General features: G+C 52.1%; 19 non-coding genes and 39 pseudogenes across 19 annotated transcripts; all 58 read right to left on the bottom strand.

Annotated features, from left to right (window-relative positions):
• Positions 1-75: 75 nt before the first annotated feature.
• On the bottom strand, positions 76-194 carry LOC143977478 (5S ribosomal RNA). Its single transcript, XR_013273754.1, has one exon. It is a non-coding gene; the product is annotated as a 5S ribosomal RNA (ribosomal RNA).
• A 109-nt stretch (positions 195-303) lies between these two features.
• LOC143977285 (5S ribosomal RNA) lies at positions 304-422 on the bottom strand. Its single transcript, XR_013273570.1, has one exon. It is a non-coding gene; the product is annotated as a 5S ribosomal RNA (ribosomal RNA).
• A 109-nt stretch (positions 423-531) lies between these two features.
• Positions 532-650, bottom strand: LOC143977514 (5S ribosomal RNA). Its single transcript, XR_013273790.1, has one exon. It is a non-coding gene; the product is annotated as a 5S ribosomal RNA (ribosomal RNA).
• Positions 651-759: 109 nt separating this feature from the next.
• On the bottom strand, positions 760-878 carry LOC143977475 (5S ribosomal RNA). Its single transcript, XR_013273751.1, has one exon. It is a non-coding gene; the product is annotated as a 5S ribosomal RNA (ribosomal RNA).
• Positions 879-986: 108 nt separating this feature from the next.
• On the bottom strand, positions 987-1,105 carry LOC143978754 (5S ribosomal RNA; annotated as a pseudogene).
• A 109-nt stretch (positions 1,106-1,214) lies between these two features.
• LOC143976390 (5S ribosomal RNA) lies at positions 1,215-1,333 on the bottom strand. The gene has a single exon (XR_013272699.1). It is a non-coding gene; the product is annotated as a 5S ribosomal RNA (ribosomal RNA).
• Positions 1,334-1,442: 109 nt separating this feature from the next.
• LOC143978272 (5S ribosomal RNA) lies at positions 1,443-1,561 on the bottom strand (annotated as a pseudogene).
• Positions 1,562-1,670: 109 nt separating this feature from the next.
• Positions 1,671-1,789, bottom strand: LOC143976637 (5S ribosomal RNA). Its single transcript, XR_013272936.1, has one exon. It is a non-coding gene; the product is annotated as a 5S ribosomal RNA (ribosomal RNA).
• A 109-nt stretch (positions 1,790-1,898) lies between these two features.
• On the bottom strand, positions 1,899-2,017 carry LOC143978423 (5S ribosomal RNA; annotated as a pseudogene).
• Positions 2,018-2,126: 109 nt separating this feature from the next.
• Positions 2,127-2,245, bottom strand: LOC143976888 (5S ribosomal RNA). Its single transcript, XR_013273179.1, has one exon. It is a non-coding gene; the product is annotated as a 5S ribosomal RNA (ribosomal RNA).
• Positions 2,246-2,354: 109 nt separating this feature from the next.
• LOC143978639 (5S ribosomal RNA) lies at positions 2,355-2,473 on the bottom strand (annotated as a pseudogene).
• Positions 2,474-2,582: 109 nt separating this feature from the next.
• Positions 2,583-2,702, bottom strand: LOC143978476 (5S ribosomal RNA; annotated as a pseudogene).
• Positions 2,703-2,811: 109 nt separating this feature from the next.
• LOC143979248 (5S ribosomal RNA) lies at positions 2,812-2,930 on the bottom strand (annotated as a pseudogene).
• A 109-nt stretch (positions 2,931-3,039) lies between these two features.
• On the bottom strand, positions 3,040-3,158 carry LOC143977440 (5S ribosomal RNA). Its single transcript, XR_013273718.1, has one exon. It is a non-coding gene; the product is annotated as a 5S ribosomal RNA (ribosomal RNA).
• A 109-nt stretch (positions 3,159-3,267) lies between these two features.
• LOC143978049 (5S ribosomal RNA) lies at positions 3,268-3,386 on the bottom strand (annotated as a pseudogene).
• A 109-nt stretch (positions 3,387-3,495) lies between these two features.
• LOC143978378 (5S ribosomal RNA) lies at positions 3,496-3,614 on the bottom strand (annotated as a pseudogene).
• A 109-nt stretch (positions 3,615-3,723) lies between these two features.
• Positions 3,724-3,842, bottom strand: LOC143977426 (5S ribosomal RNA). The gene has a single exon (XR_013273705.1). It is a non-coding gene; the product is annotated as a 5S ribosomal RNA (ribosomal RNA).
• Positions 3,843-3,951: 109 nt separating this feature from the next.
• Positions 3,952-4,070, bottom strand: LOC143979884 (5S ribosomal RNA). Its single transcript, XR_013274096.1, has one exon. It is a non-coding gene; the product is annotated as a 5S ribosomal RNA (ribosomal RNA).
• A 109-nt stretch (positions 4,071-4,179) lies between these two features.
• LOC143976955 (5S ribosomal RNA) lies at positions 4,180-4,298 on the bottom strand. Its single transcript, XR_013273244.1, has one exon. It is a non-coding gene; the product is annotated as a 5S ribosomal RNA (ribosomal RNA).
• Positions 4,299-4,407: 109 nt separating this feature from the next.
• On the bottom strand, positions 4,408-4,526 carry LOC143978825 (5S ribosomal RNA; annotated as a pseudogene).
• Positions 4,527-4,635: 109 nt separating this feature from the next.
• Positions 4,636-4,754, bottom strand: LOC143978155 (5S ribosomal RNA; annotated as a pseudogene).
• Positions 4,755-4,863: 109 nt separating this feature from the next.
• On the bottom strand, positions 4,864-4,982 carry LOC143978735 (5S ribosomal RNA; annotated as a pseudogene).
• A 109-nt stretch (positions 4,983-5,091) lies between these two features.
• LOC143978527 (5S ribosomal RNA) lies at positions 5,092-5,210 on the bottom strand (annotated as a pseudogene).
• Positions 5,211-5,319: 109 nt separating this feature from the next.
• LOC143978202 (5S ribosomal RNA) lies at positions 5,320-5,438 on the bottom strand (annotated as a pseudogene).
• Positions 5,439-5,547: 109 nt separating this feature from the next.
• LOC143980080 (5S ribosomal RNA) lies at positions 5,548-5,666 on the bottom strand. Its single transcript, XR_013274225.1, has one exon. It is a non-coding gene; the product is annotated as a 5S ribosomal RNA (ribosomal RNA).
• A 109-nt stretch (positions 5,667-5,775) lies between these two features.
• On the bottom strand, positions 5,776-5,894 carry LOC143977427 (5S ribosomal RNA). Its single transcript, XR_013273706.1, has one exon. It is a non-coding gene; the product is annotated as a 5S ribosomal RNA (ribosomal RNA).
• Positions 5,895-6,003: 109 nt separating this feature from the next.
• Positions 6,004-6,122, bottom strand: LOC143976798 (5S ribosomal RNA). The gene has a single exon (XR_013273092.1). It is a non-coding gene; the product is annotated as a 5S ribosomal RNA (ribosomal RNA).
• Positions 6,123-6,231: 109 nt separating this feature from the next.
• On the bottom strand, positions 6,232-6,350 carry LOC143976401 (5S ribosomal RNA). Its single transcript, XR_013272710.1, has one exon. It is a non-coding gene; the product is annotated as a 5S ribosomal RNA (ribosomal RNA).
• A 109-nt stretch (positions 6,351-6,459) lies between these two features.
• Positions 6,460-6,578, bottom strand: LOC143978826 (5S ribosomal RNA; annotated as a pseudogene).
• A 109-nt stretch (positions 6,579-6,687) lies between these two features.
• LOC143979274 (5S ribosomal RNA) lies at positions 6,688-6,806 on the bottom strand (annotated as a pseudogene).
• Positions 6,807-6,915: 109 nt separating this feature from the next.
• On the bottom strand, positions 6,916-7,034 carry LOC143978736 (5S ribosomal RNA; annotated as a pseudogene).
• Positions 7,035-7,143: 109 nt separating this feature from the next.
• On the bottom strand, positions 7,144-7,262 carry LOC143978761 (5S ribosomal RNA; annotated as a pseudogene).
• Positions 7,263-7,372: 110 nt separating this feature from the next.
• Positions 7,373-7,491, bottom strand: LOC143976393 (5S ribosomal RNA). The gene has a single exon (XR_013272702.1). It is a non-coding gene; the product is annotated as a 5S ribosomal RNA (ribosomal RNA).
• A 109-nt stretch (positions 7,492-7,600) lies between these two features.
• Positions 7,601-7,719, bottom strand: LOC143978664 (5S ribosomal RNA; annotated as a pseudogene).
• Positions 7,720-7,828: 109 nt separating this feature from the next.
• Positions 7,829-7,947, bottom strand: LOC143977637 (5S ribosomal RNA; annotated as a pseudogene).
• Positions 7,948-8,056: 109 nt separating this feature from the next.
• Positions 8,057-8,175, bottom strand: LOC143978791 (5S ribosomal RNA; annotated as a pseudogene).
• A 109-nt stretch (positions 8,176-8,284) lies between these two features.
• LOC143978051 (5S ribosomal RNA) lies at positions 8,285-8,403 on the bottom strand (annotated as a pseudogene).
• A 110-nt stretch (positions 8,404-8,513) lies between these two features.
• LOC143978592 (5S ribosomal RNA) lies at positions 8,514-8,632 on the bottom strand (annotated as a pseudogene).
• A 110-nt stretch (positions 8,633-8,742) lies between these two features.
• Positions 8,743-8,861, bottom strand: LOC143976733 (5S ribosomal RNA). Its single transcript, XR_013273029.1, has one exon. It is a non-coding gene; the product is annotated as a 5S ribosomal RNA (ribosomal RNA).
• Positions 8,862-8,970: 109 nt separating this feature from the next.
• LOC143978385 (5S ribosomal RNA) lies at positions 8,971-9,089 on the bottom strand (annotated as a pseudogene).
• A 109-nt stretch (positions 9,090-9,198) lies between these two features.
• LOC143978096 (5S ribosomal RNA) lies at positions 9,199-9,317 on the bottom strand (annotated as a pseudogene).
• Positions 9,318-9,426: 109 nt separating this feature from the next.
• Positions 9,427-9,545, bottom strand: LOC143978001 (5S ribosomal RNA; annotated as a pseudogene).
• Positions 9,546-9,654: 109 nt separating this feature from the next.
• On the bottom strand, positions 9,655-9,773 carry LOC143979215 (5S ribosomal RNA; annotated as a pseudogene).
• A 109-nt stretch (positions 9,774-9,882) lies between these two features.
• Positions 9,883-10,001, bottom strand: LOC143976656 (5S ribosomal RNA). The gene has a single exon (XR_013272954.1). It is a non-coding gene; the product is annotated as a 5S ribosomal RNA (ribosomal RNA).
• A 109-nt stretch (positions 10,002-10,110) lies between these two features.
• On the bottom strand, positions 10,111-10,229 carry LOC143978827 (5S ribosomal RNA; annotated as a pseudogene).
• Positions 10,230-10,338: 109 nt separating this feature from the next.
• LOC143979050 (5S ribosomal RNA) lies at positions 10,339-10,457 on the bottom strand (annotated as a pseudogene).
• A 109-nt stretch (positions 10,458-10,566) lies between these two features.
• LOC143976500 (5S ribosomal RNA) lies at positions 10,567-10,685 on the bottom strand. Its single transcript, XR_013272805.1, has one exon. It is a non-coding gene; the product is annotated as a 5S ribosomal RNA (ribosomal RNA).
• Positions 10,686-10,794: 109 nt separating this feature from the next.
• LOC143977754 (5S ribosomal RNA) lies at positions 10,795-10,913 on the bottom strand (annotated as a pseudogene).
• A 109-nt stretch (positions 10,914-11,022) lies between these two features.
• On the bottom strand, positions 11,023-11,141 carry LOC143977977 (5S ribosomal RNA; annotated as a pseudogene).
• Positions 11,142-11,250: 109 nt separating this feature from the next.
• LOC143979291 (5S ribosomal RNA) lies at positions 11,251-11,369 on the bottom strand (annotated as a pseudogene).
• Positions 11,370-11,481: 112 nt separating this feature from the next.
• LOC143978853 (5S ribosomal RNA) lies at positions 11,482-11,600 on the bottom strand (annotated as a pseudogene).
• Positions 11,601-11,710: 110 nt separating this feature from the next.
• LOC143977912 (5S ribosomal RNA) lies at positions 11,711-11,829 on the bottom strand (annotated as a pseudogene).
• A 110-nt stretch (positions 11,830-11,939) lies between these two features.
• On the bottom strand, positions 11,940-12,058 carry LOC143977640 (5S ribosomal RNA; annotated as a pseudogene).
• A 109-nt stretch (positions 12,059-12,167) lies between these two features.
• On the bottom strand, positions 12,168-12,286 carry LOC143978386 (5S ribosomal RNA; annotated as a pseudogene).
• Positions 12,287-12,395: 109 nt separating this feature from the next.
• LOC143978097 (5S ribosomal RNA) lies at positions 12,396-12,514 on the bottom strand (annotated as a pseudogene).
• Positions 12,515-12,623: 109 nt separating this feature from the next.
• LOC143978002 (5S ribosomal RNA) lies at positions 12,624-12,742 on the bottom strand (annotated as a pseudogene).
• Positions 12,743-12,851: 109 nt separating this feature from the next.
• LOC143978405 (5S ribosomal RNA) lies at positions 12,852-12,970 on the bottom strand (annotated as a pseudogene).
• Positions 12,971-13,079: 109 nt separating this feature from the next.
• LOC143979314 (5S ribosomal RNA) lies at positions 13,080-13,198 on the bottom strand (annotated as a pseudogene).
• Positions 13,199-13,468: the final 270 nt, after the last annotated feature.

Genomic DNA, 13,468 nt, shown 5'->3' on the forward strand with positions numbered 1-13,468 from the left:
AGCCAAGGTGGTCACCTCGGGCAATCGAGAGGAAGAATACAGCAGGTCGCCAAAGCCAACAACATAATGGAAAAAAGCCTACGGCACCTGGTATTCCCAGGCGGTCTCCCATCCAGGTACTAACCAGGCCCGACCCGGCTTAGCATCCGAGATCAGACGAGATTGAGCGCATTCAGGGTGATGTGGCCGTAGGCGATCTTGCATCCTACTTACAACTCTCTTGACAAAAGCCAAGGTGGTCACCTCGGGCAATCGAGAGGAAAAATACAGCAGGTCGCCAAAGCCAACAACATAATGGAAAAAAGCCTACGGCACCTGGTATTCCCAGGCGGTCTCCCATCCAAGTACTAACCAGTCCCGACCCTGCTTAGCATCCGAGATCAGACGAAATCGAGCGCATTCAGGGTGATGTGGCCGTAGGCGATCTTGCACCCTACTTACAACTCTCTTGACAAAAGCCAAGGTGGTCACCTCGGGCAATAGAGAGGAAAAATACAGCAGGTCGCTAAAGCCAACAATATAATGGAAAAAAGCCTACGGCACCTGGTATTCCCAGGCGGTCTCCCATCCAGGTACTAACCAGGCCCGACCCTACTTAGCATCCGAGATCAGACGAGATAGAGCGCATTCAGGGTGATGTGGCCGTAGGCAATCTTGCACCCTACTTACAACTCTTTTGACAAAAGCCAAGGTGGTCACCTCGGGCAATCGAGAGGAAAAATACAGCAGGTCGCCAAAGCCAACAACATAATGGAAAAAAGCCTACGGCACCCGGTATTCCCAGGCGGTCTCCCATCCAGGTACTAACCAGGCCCGACCCTGCTTAGCATCCGAGATCAGACGAGATCGAGCGCATTCAGGGTGATGTGGCTGTAGCCGATCTTGCTCACTACTTACAACTCTTTGACAAAAGCCAAGGTGGTCACCTCGGGCAATCGAGAGGAAAAATACAGCAGGTCGCCAAAGCCAACAACATAATGGAAAAAAGCCTACGGCACCTGGTATTCCCAGGCGGTCTCCCATCCAGATACTAACCAGGCCCGCCCCTGCTTATCATCCGAGATCAGACGAGATCGAGCGCATTCAGGGTGATGTGGCTGTAGCCAATCTTGTTCACTACTTACAACTCTTTTGACAAAAGCCAAGGTGGTCACCTCGGGCTATAGAGAGGAAAAATACAGCAGGTCGCCAAAGCCAACAACATAATGGAAAAAAGCCTACGGCACCTGGTATTCCCAGGCGGTCTCCCATCCAGGTACTAACCAGGCCCAACCCTGCTTAGCATCCGAGATCAGACGAGATCGAGCGCATTCAGGGTGATGTGGCCGTAGGCGATCTTGGACCCTACTTACAACTCTCTTGACAAAAGCCAAGGTGGTCACCTCGGGCAATCGAGAGGAAAAATACAGCAGGTCGCCAAAGCCAACAACATAATGGAAAAAAGCCTACGGCACCCGGTATTCCCAGGCGATCTCCCATCCAGGTACTAACCAAGCCCGACCCTGCTTAGCATCCGAGATCAGATGAGATCGAGCGCATTCAGTGTGATGTTGCCGTAAGCGATCTTGCATCCTACTTACAACTCTCTTGACAAAAGCCAAGGTGGTCACCTCGGGCAATCGAGAGGAAAAATACAGCAGGTCGCCAAAGCCAACAACATAAATGAAAAAAACCTACGGCACCTGGTTTTCCCAGGCGGTCTCCCATCCAGGTACTAACCAGGCCCGACCCTACTTAGCATCCGAGATCAGACGAGATCGAGCGCATTCAGGGTGATGTGGCCGTAGGCGATCTTGCACCCTACTTACAACTCTCTTGACAAAAGCCAAGGTGGTCACCTCGGGCAATCGAGAGGAAAAATACAGCAGGTCGCCAAAGCCAACAACATAATGGAAAAAAGCCTACGGCACCTGGTATTCCAAGGCGGTCTCCGATCCAGGTACTAACCAGGCCCGACCCGGCTTAGCATCCGAGATCAGACGAGATCGAGCGCATTCAGGGTGATGTGGCCGTAGGCGATCTTGCACCCTACTTACAACTCTCTTGACAAAAGCCAAGGTGGTCACCTCGGGCAATCGAGAGGAAAAATACAGCAGGTCGCTAAAGCCAACAACATAATAAAAAAAAGCCTACGGCACCTGGTATTCCCAGGCGGTCTCCCATCCAGGTACTAACCAGGCCCGACCGTGCTTAGCATCCGAGATCAGACGAGATCGAGCGCATTCAGGGTGATGTGGCCGTAGGAGATCTAGCACCCTACTTACAACTCTCTTGACAAAAGCCAAGGTGGTCACCTCGGGCAATCGAGAGGAAAAATACAGCAGGTCGCCAAAGCCAACAACATAATGGAAAAAAGCCTACGGCACCTGGTATTCCCAGGCGGTCTCCCATGCAGGTACTAACCAGACCCGACCCTGCTTAGCATCCGAGATCAGACGAGATAAAGCGCATTCAGGGTGATGTGGCCGTAGGCAATCTTGCACCCTACTTACAACTCTCTTGACAAAAGCCAAGGTGGTCACCTCGGGCAATCGAGAGGAAAAATACAGCAGGTCGCCAAAGCCAACAACATAATGGAAAAAAGCCTACGGCACCTGGTATTCCCAGGCGGTCTCCATATCCAGGTACTAACCAGGCCCGACCCTGCTTAGCATGCGAGATCAGATGAGATCGAGCGCATTCAGGGTGATGTGGCCGTAGGCGATCTTGCACCCTACTTACAACTCTCTTGACAAAAGCCAAGGTGGTCACCTCGGGCAATCGAGAGGAAGAATACAGCAGGTCGCCAAAGCCAACAACATAATGGAAAAAAGCCTACGGCACCTGGTATTCCCAGGCGGTCTCCCATCCAGGTACTAACCAGGCCCGATCCTGCTTAGCATCAGAGAACAGAGGAGAGCGAGCGCATTCAGGGTGATGTGGCCGTAGGCGATCTTGCACCCTACTTACAACTCTCTTGACAAAAGCCAAGGTGGTCACCTCGGGCAATCGAGAGGAAAAATACAGCAGGTCGCCAAAGCCAACAACATAATGGAAAAAAGCCTACGGCACCTGGTATTCCCAGGCGGTCTCCCATCCAGGTACTAACCAGGCCCGACCCTGTTTAGCATCCGAGATCAGACAAGATCGAGCGCATTCAGGGTGAGGTGGCCGTAGGCGATCTTGCACCCTACTTACAACTCTCTTGACAAAAGCCAAGGTGGTCACCTCGGGCAATCGAGAGGAAAAATACAGCAGGTCGCTAAAGCAAACAACATAATAAAAAAAAGCCTACGGCACCTGGTATTCCCAGGCGGTCTCCCATCCAGGTACTAACCAGGCCCGACCCTGCTTAGCATCTCAGATCAGACGAGATCGAGCGCATTCAGGGTGATGTGGCCGTAGGCAGTTTTGCTCCCTACTTACAACTCTCTTGACAAAAGCCAAGGTGGTCACCTCGGGCAATCGAGAGGAAAAATACAGCAGGTCGCCAAAGCCAACAACATAATGGAAAAAAGCCTACGGCACCTGGTATTCCCAGGCGGTCTCCCATCCAGGTACTAACCAGGCCCGACCCTGCTTAGCATCCGAGATCAGACGAGATCGAGCGCATTGAGGGTTATGTTGCCATAGGCAATCTTGCACCTTACTTACAACTCTCTTGACAAAAGCCAAGGTGGTCACCTCGGGCAATCGAGAGGAAAAATACAGCAGGTTGCCAAAGCCAACAACATAATGGAAAAAAGCCTACGGCACCTGGTATTCCCAGGCGGTCTCCCATCCAGGTACTAACCAGGCCAGACCCTGCTTAGCATCCGAGATCAGACGAGATCGAGCGCATTCAGAGTGATGTGGCCGTAGACAATCTTGCACCCTACTTACAACTCTCTTGACAAAAGCCAAGGTGGTCACCTTGGGCAATCGAGAGGAAAAATACAGCAGGTCGCCAAAGCCAACAATATAATGGAAAAAAGCCTACGGCACCTGGTATTCCCAGGCGGTCTCCCATCCAGGTACTAACCAGGCCCGACCCTGCTTAGCATCCGAGATCAGACGAGATCAAGCGCATTCAGGGTGATGTGGCCGTAGGCAATCTTGCACCCTACTTACAACTCTCTTGACAAAAGCCAAGGTGGTCACCTCGGGCAATCGAGAGGAAAAATACAGCAGGTCGTCAAAGCCAACAACATAATGGAAAAAAGCCTACGGCACCTGGTATTCCCAGGCGGTCTCCCATCCAGGTACTAACCAGGCCCGACCCTGCTTAGCATCCGAGATCAGACGAGATCGAGCGCATTCAGGGTGATGTGGCCGTAGGCGATCTTGCCTCCTACTTACAACTCTCTTGACAAAAGCCAAGGTGGTCACCTCGGGCAATCGAGAGGAAAAATATAGCAGGTCGCCAAAGCCAACAACATAAGGGAAAAAAGTCTACGGCATCTGGTATTCCCAGGCGGTCTCCCATCCATGTACTAACCAGGCCCGACCCTGCTTAGCATCCGAGATCAGACGAGATCGAGCGCATTCAGGGTGATGTGGCGGTAGGCGATCTTGCACCCTACTTACAACTCTCTTGACAAAAGCCAAGGTGGTCACCTCGGGCAATCGAGAGGAAAAATACAGTAGGTCGCCAAAGCCAACAACATAATGGAAAAAATCCTACGGCACCTGGAATTCCCTGGCGGTCTCCCATCCAGGTACTAACCAGGGCCGACCCTGCTTAGCATCCGAGATCAGACGAGATCGAGCGCATTCAGGGTGATGTGGCCATAGGTGATCTTGCACCCTACTTACAACTCTCTTGACAAAAGCCAAGGTGGTCACCTCGGGCAATCGAGAGGAAAAATACAGCAGGTCGCCAAAGCCAACAACATAATGGAAAAAAGCCTACGGCACCTGGTATTCCCAGGCGGTCTCCCATCCAGGTACTAACCAGGCCCGACCCTGCTTAGCAGCCGAGATCAGACGAGATGGAGCGCATTCAGGGTGATGTGGCCGTACGTGATATTGCACCCTACTTACAACTCTCTTGACAAAAGCCAAGGTGGTCACCTCGGGCAATCGAGAGGAAAAATACAGCAGTTCGCCAAAGCCAACAACATAATGGAAAAAAGCCTACGGCACCTGGTATTCCCAGGCGGTCTCCCATCCAGGTACTAATCAGGCCTGACCCTGCTTAGCATCCGAGATCAGACGAGATCGAGCGCATTGAGGGTTATGTTGCCATAGGCAATCTTGCACCCTACTTACAACTCTCTTGACAAAAGCCAAGGTGGTCACCTCGGGCAATCGAGAGGAAAAATACAGCAGGTCGCCAAAGCCAACAACATAATGGAAAAAAGCCTACGGCACCTGGTATTCCCTGGCCGTCTCCCATCCAGGTACTAACCAGGCCTGACCCTGCTTAGCATCCGAGATCAGACGAGATCGAGCGCATTCAGGGTGATGTGGCCGTAGGCGATCTTGCACCCTACTTACAACTCTCTTGACAAAAGCCAAGGTGGTCACCTCTTGCAAAGGAGAGGAAAAATACAGCAGGTCGCCAAAGCCAACAACATAATGGAAAAAAGCCTACGGCACCTGGTATTCCCAGGCGGTCTCCCATCCAGGTACTAACCAGGCCCGACCCTGCTTAGCATCCGAGATCAGACGAGATCGAGCGCATTCAGGGTGATGTGGCCGAAGGCGATCTTGCACCCTACTTACAACTCTCTTGACAAAAGCCAAGGTGGTCACCTCGGGCAATCGAGAGGAAAAATACAGCAGGTTGCCAAAGCCAACAACATAATGGAAAAAAGCCTACGGCACCTGGTATTCCCAGGCGGTCTCCCATCCAGGTACTAACCAGGCCAGACCCTGCTTAGCATCCGAGATCAGACGAGATCGAGCGCATTCAGAGTGATGTGGCCGTAGACAATCTTGCACCCTACTTACAACTCTCTTGACAAAAGCCAAGGTGGTCACCTTGGGCAATCGAGAGGAAAAATACAGCAGGTCGCCAAAGCCAACAATATAATGGAAAAAAGCCTACGGCACCTGGTATTCCCAGGCGGTCTCCCATCCAGGTACTAACCAGGCCCGACCCTGCTTAGCATCCGAGATCAGACGAGATCAAGCGCATTCAGGGTGATGTGGCCGTATGCTATCTTGCACCCTACTTACAACTCTCTTGACAAAAGCCAAGGTGGTCACCTCAGGCAATCGAGAGGAAAAATACAGCAGGTCGTCAAAGCCAACAACATAATGGAAAAAAGCCTACGGCACCTGGTATTCCCAGGCGGTCTCCCATCCAGGTACTAACCAGGCCCAACCCTGCTTAGCATCCGAGATCAGACGAGATCGAGCGCATTCAGGGTGATGTGGCCGTAGGCGATCTTGACTCCTACTTACAACTCTCTTGACAAAAGCCAAGGTGGTCACCTCGGGCAATCGAGAGGAAAAATATAGCAGGTCGCCAAAGCCAACAACATAAGGGAAAAAAGTCTACGGCATCTGGTATTCCCAGGCGGTCTCCCATCCATGTACTAACCAGGCCCGACCCTGCTTAGCATCCGAGATCAGACGAGATCGAGCGCATTCAGGGTGATGTGGCGGTAGGCGATCTTGCACCCTACTTACAACTCTCTTGACAAAAGCCAAGGTGGTCACCTCGGGCAATCGAGAGGAAAAATACAGTAGGTTGCCAAAGCCAACAACATAAAGGAAAAAATCCCACGGCACCTGGAATTCCCTGGCGGTCTCCCATCCAGGTACTAACCAGAGCCGACCCTGCTTAGCATCTGAGATCAGATGAGATCGAGCGCATTCAGGGTGATGTGGCCATAGGTGATCTTGCACCCTACTTACAACTCTCTTGACAAAAGCCAAGGTGGTCACCTCGGGCAATCGAGAGGAAAAATACAGCAGGTCGCCAAAGCCAACAACATAATGGAAAAAAGCCTACGGCACCTGGTATTCCCAGGCGGTCTCCCATCCAGGTACTAACCAGGCCCGACCCTGCTTAGCAGCCGAGATCAGACGAGATGGAGCGCATTCAGGGTGATGTGGCCGTACGTGATCTTGCACCCTACTTACAACTCTCTTGACAAAAGCCAAGGTGGTCACCTCGGGCAATCGAGAGGAAAAATACAGCAGTTCGCCAAAGCCAACAACATAATGGAAAAAAGCCTACGGCACCTGGTATTCCCAGGCGGTCTCCCATCCAGGTACTAATCAGGCCTGACCCTGCTTAGCATCCGAGATCAGACAAGATCAATCGCATTCAGGGTGATGTGGCCGTAGGCGATCGTTGCACCCTACTTACAACTCTCTTGACAAAAGCCAAGGTGGTAACTTCGGGGAATCGAGAGGAAAAATACAGCAGGTCGCCAAAGCCAACAACATAATGGAAAAAGGCCTACGGCACCTGGTATTCCCAGGCGGTCTCCCATCCAGGTACTAACCAGGCCCGACCCTGCTTAGCATCCGAGATCAGACGAGATCGAGCGCATTCAGGGTGATGTGGCTGTAGGCGAGCTTGCACCCTACTTACAACTCTCTTGACAAAAGCCAAGGTGGTCACCTCGGGCAATCGAGAGGAAAAATACAGCAGGTCGGTAAAGCCAACAGCATAAGGGAAAAAAGCCTACGGCACCTGGTATTCCCAGGCGATCTCCCTTCCAGGTACTAACCAGGCCTGACCCTGCTTAGCATCCGAGATCAGACGAGATCGAGTGCATTAAGGGTGATGTGGCTGTAGGCGATCTTACACCCTACTTACAAATCTCTTGACAAAAGCCAAGGTGGTCACCTCGGGCAATCGATAGGAAAAATACAGCAGGTCGCCAAAGCCAATAACATAATGGAAAAAAGCCTACGGCACCTGGTATTTCCAGGTGGTCTGCCATCCAGGTACTAACCAGGCCCGACCCTGCTTAGCATCCGAGATCAGACGAGATCGAGCGCATTCAGGGTGATGTTGCCGTAGGCAATCTTACACCCTACTTACAACTCTCTTGACAAAAGCCAAGGTGGTCACCTCGGGCAATCGAGAGGAAAAATACAGCAGGTCGCCAAAGCCAACAACATAATGGAAAAAAGCCTACGGCAACTGGAACTCCCAGGCGGTCTCCCATCCAGGTACTAACCAGGCCCGACCTTGCTTAGCATCCGAGATCAGACGAGATCGAGCGCATTCAGGGTGATGTGGCGGTAGGCGATCTTGCACACTACTTACAACTCTCTTGACAAAAGCCAAGGTGGTCACCTCGGGCAATCAAGAGGAAAAATACAGCAGGTCGGTAAAGCCAACAGCATAAGGGAAAAAAGCCTACGGCACCTGGTATTCCCAGGCGGTCTCCCATCCAGGTACTAACCAGGCCTGACCCTGCTTAACATCCGAGATCAGACAAGATCAAGCGCATTCAGGGTGATGTGGCCATAGGCAATCTTTGCACCCTACTTACAACTCTCTTGACAAAAGCCAAGGTGGTCACCTCGGGCAATCGAGAGGAAAAATACAGCAGGTCGGTAAAGCCAACAGCATAAGGGAAAAAAGCCTATGGCACCTGGTATTCCCAGGCGGTCTCCCATCCAGGTACTAACCAGGCCTGACCCTGCTTAGCATCCGAGATCAGACAAGATCAAGCGCATTCAGGGTGATGTGGCCGTAGGCAATCTTTCCACCCTACTTACAACTCTCTTGACAAAAGCCAAGGTGGTCACCTCGGGCAATCGAGAGGAAAAATACAGCAGGTCGCCAAAGCCAACAACATAATGGAAAAAGGCCTACGGCACCTGGTATTCCCAGGCGGTCTCCCATCCAGGTACTAACCAGGCCCGACCCTGCTTAGCATCCGAAATCAGACGAGATCGAGTGCATTCAGGGTGATGTGGCTGTAGGCGATCTTGCACCCTACTTACAAATCTCTTGACAAAAGCCAAGGTGGTCACCTCAGGCAATCGAGAGGAAAAATACAGCAGGTCGCCAAAGCCAATAACATAATGGAAAAAAGCCTACAGCACCTGGTATTTCCAGGTAGTCTGCCATCCAGGTACTAACCAGGCCCGACCCTGCTTAGCATCCGAGATCAGACGAGATCGAGCGCATTCAGGGTGATGTTGCCGTAGGCGATCTTACACCCTACTTACAACTCTCTTGACAAAAGCCAAGGTGGTCACCTCGGGCAATCGAGAGGAAAAATACAGCAGGTCGCCAAAGCCAACAACATAATGGAAAAAATCCTACGGCAACTGGAATTCCCAGGCGGTCTCCCATCCAGGTACTAACCAGGCCCGACCCTGCTTAGCATCCGAGATCAGACGAGATCGAGCACATTCAGGGTGATGTGGCCGTAGGCGATCTGGCACCCTACTTACAACTCTCTTGACAAAAGCCAAGGTGGTCACCTCTGGCAATCGAGAGGAAAAATACAGCAGGTCGCCAAAGCCAACAACATAATGGAAAAAAGCCTACGGCACCTGGTATTCCCAGGCGGTCTCCCATCCAGGTACTAACCAAGCCCGATCCTGCCTAGCATCCGAGATCAGACGAGATCGAGCGCATTCAGGGTGATGTGGCCGTAGGCGATCTGGCACCCTACTTACAACTCTCTTGACAAAAGCCAAGGTGGTCACCTCGGGCAATCGAGAGGAAAAATACAGCAGGTCGCCAAAGCCAACAACATAATGGAAAAAAGCCTACTGCACCCGGTATTCCCAGGCGGTCTCCCATCCGGGTACTAACCAGGCCCGACCCTGCTTATCATCCGAGATAAGACGAGATCGAGCACATTCAGGGTGATGTGGCCATAGGCGATCTTGCACCGTACTTACAATTCTCTTGACAAAAGCCAAGGTGGTCACCTCGGGCAATCGAGAGGAAAAATACAGCAGGTCGCCAAAGCCAACAACATAATGGAAAAAAGCCTACGGCACCTGGTATTCCCAGGTGGTCTCCCATCCAGGTACTAACCAGGCCCGACCCTGCTTAGCATCCGAGATCAGACGAGATCGAGCGCATTCAGGGTGATGTGGCCGTAGGCGATCTTGCCTCCTACTTACAACTCTCTTGACAAAAACCAAGGTGGTCACCTCGGGCAATCGAGAGGAAAAATATAGCAGGTCGCCAAAGCCAACAACATAAGGGAAAAAAGTCTACGGCATCTGGTATTCCCAGGCGGTCTCCCATCCATGTACTAACCAGGCCCGACCCTGCTTAGCATCCGAGATCAGACGAGATCGAGCGCATTCAGGGTGATGTGGCGGTAGGCGATCTTGCACCCTACTTACAACTCTCTTGACAAAAGCCAAGGTGGTCACCTCGGGCAATCGAGAGGAAAAATACAGTAGGTCGCCAAAGCCAACAACATAATGGAAAAAATCCTACGGCACCTGGAATTCCCTGGCGGTCTCCCATCCAGGTACTAACCAGAGTCGACCCTTCTTAGCATCCGAGATCAGACGAGATCGAGCGCATTCAGGGTGATGTGGCCATAGGTGATCTTGCACCCTACTTACAACTCTCTTGACAAAAGCCAAGGTGGTCACCTCGGGCAATCGAGAGGAAAAATACAGCAGGTCGCCAAAGCCAACAACATAATGGAAAAAAGCCTACGGCACCTGGTATTCCCAGGCGGTCTCCCATCCAGGTACTAACCAGGCCCGACCCTGCTTAGCATCCGAGATCAGACGAGATCGAGCGCATTCAGGGTGATGTGGCTGTAGGCGAGCTTGCACCCTACTTACAACTCTCTTGACAAAAGCCAAGGTGGTCACCTCGGGCAATCGAGAGGAAAAATACAGCAGGTCGGTAAAGCCAACAGCATAAGGGAAAAAAGCCTACGGCACCTGGTATTCCCAGGCGGTCTCCCTTCCAGGTACTAACCAGGCCTGACCCTGCTTAGCATCCGAGATCAGACGAGATCGAGTGCATTCAGGGTGATGTGGCTGTAGGCGATCTTACACCCTACTTACAAATCTCTTGACAAAAGCCAAGGTGGTCACCTCGGGCAATCGATAGGAAAAATACAGCAGGTCGCCAAAGCCAATAACATAATGGAAAAAAGCCTACGGCACCTGGTATTTCCAGGTGGTCTGCCATCCAGGTACTAACCAGGCCCGACCCTGCTTAGCATCCGAGATCAGACGAGATCGAGCGCATTCAGGGTGATGTTGCCATAGGCAATCTTACACCCTACTTACAACTCTCTTGACAAAAGCCAAGGTGGTCACCTCGGGCAATCGAGAGGAAAAATACAGCAGGTCGCCAAAGCCAACAACATAATGGAAAAAAGCCTACGGCAACTGGAACTCCCAGGCGGTCTCCCATCCAGGTACTAACCAGGCCCGACCTTTCTTAGCATCCGAGATCAGACGAGATCGAGCGCATTCAGGGTGATGTGGCGGTAGGCGATCTTGCACCCTACTTACAACTCTCTTGACAAAAGCCAAGGTGGTCACCTCGGGCAATCGAGAGGAAAAATACAGCAGGTCGGTAAAGCCAACAGCATAAGGGAAAAAAAAAGCCTACGGCAGCTGGTATTCCCAGGCGGTCTCCCATCCAGGTACTAACCAGGCCTGACCCTGCTTAACATCCGAGATCAGACAAGATCAAGCGCATTCAGGGTGATGTGGCCGTAGGCAATCTTTGCACCCTACTTACAACTCTCTTGACAAAAGCCAAGGTGGTCACCTCGGGCAATCGAGAGGAAAAATACAGCAGGTCGGTAAAGCCAACAGCATAAGGGAAAAAAGCCTACGGCACCTGGTATTCCCAGGCGGTCTCCCATCCAGGTACTAACCAGGCCTGACCCTGCTTAGCATCCGAGATCAGACAAGATCAAGCGCATTCAGGGTGATGTGGCCGTAGGCAATCTTTGCACCCTACTTACAACTCTCTTGACAAAAGCCAAGGTGGTCACCTCGGGCAATCGAGAGGAAAAATACAGCAGGTCGCCAAAGCCAACAACATAATGGAAAAAGGCCTACGGCACCTGGTATTCCCAGGCGGTCTCCTATCCAGGTACTAACCAGGCCCGACCCTGCTTAGCATCCGAAATCAGACGAGATCGAGTGCATTCAGGGTGATGTGGCTGTAGGCGATCTTGCACCCTACTTACAAATCTCTTGACAAAAGCCAAGATGGTCACCTCGGGCAATCGAGAGGAAAAATACAGCAGGTAGCCAAAGCCAATAACATAATGGAAAAAAGCCTACAGCACCTGGTATTTCCAGGTAGTCTGCCATCCAGGTACTAACCAGGCCCGACCCTGCTTAGCATCCGAGATCAGACGAGATCGAGCGCATTCAGGGTGATGTTGCCGTAGGCGATCTTACACCCTACTTACAACTCTCTTGACAAAAGCCAAGGTGGTCACCTCGGGCAATCGAGAGGAAAAATACAGCAGGTCGCCAAAGCCAACAACATAATGGAAAAAATCCTACGGCAACTGGAATTCCCAGGCGGTCTCCCATCCAGGTACTAACCAGGCCCGACCCTGCTTAGCATCCGAGATCAGACGAGATCGAGCACATTCAGGGTGATGTGGCCGTAGGCGATCTGGCACCCTACTTACAACTCTCTTGACAAAAGCCAAGGTGGTCACCTCTGGCAATCGAGAGGAAAAATACAGCAGGTCGCCAAAGCCAACAACATAATGGAAAAAAGCCTACGGCACCTGGTATTCCCAGGCGGTCTCCCATCCAGGTACTAACCAAGCCCGATCCTGCCTAGCATCCGAGATCAGACGAGATCGAGCGCATTCAGGGTGATGTGGCCGTAGGCGATCTGGCACCCTACTTACAACTCTCTTGACAAAAGCCAAGGTGGTCACCTCTGGCAATCGAGAGGAAAAATACAGCAGGTCGCCAAAGCCAACAACATAATGGAAAAAAGCCTACGGCACCCGGTATTCCCAGGCGGTCTCCCATCCGGGTACTAACCAGGCCCGACCCTGCTTATCATCCGAGATAAGACGAGATCGAGCACATTCAGGGTGATGTGGCCGTAGGCAATCTTGCACCCTACTTACAACTCTCTTGACAAAAGCCAAGGTGGTCACCTCGGGCAATAGAGACGAAAAATACAGAAGGTCGCCAAAGCCAACAACATAATGGAAAAAAGCCTACGGCACCTGGAATTCCCAGGCGGTCTCCCATCCAGGTAATAACCAGGCCTGACCCTGCTTAGCATCTGAGATCAGACGATATCGAGCGCTTTCAGGGTGATGTGGCCGTAGACGATCTTGCACCCTACTTACAACTCTCTTGACAAAAGCCAAGGTGGTCACCTCGGGCAATCGAGAGGAAAAATACAGCAGGTCGCCAAAGCCAACAATATAATGGAAAAAAGCCTACGGCACCTGGTATTCCCAGGCGGCAGTGGCGGAACTACCGCCATAGCGACCCACGCAGGCGCTATGGGGCCCGCAGCCGAGTTGGGGCCTGGGGAGTGGTGTTAGCGGGCGGGTGCTGGCCGCTCCGGGTGACACCCGCCAGAGGGGTGACACAC

Source organism: Lithobates pipiens, unplaced genomic scaffold (genome assembly GCF_037356315.1).
Source record: "Lithobates pipiens isolate NorthernLeopardFrog02 unplaced genomic scaffold, aLitPip1_a1.2 Scaffold_13, whole genome shotgun sequence".
Taxonomy (NCBI): Eukaryota; Metazoa; Chordata; class Amphibia; order Anura; family Ranidae; genus Lithobates; species Lithobates pipiens.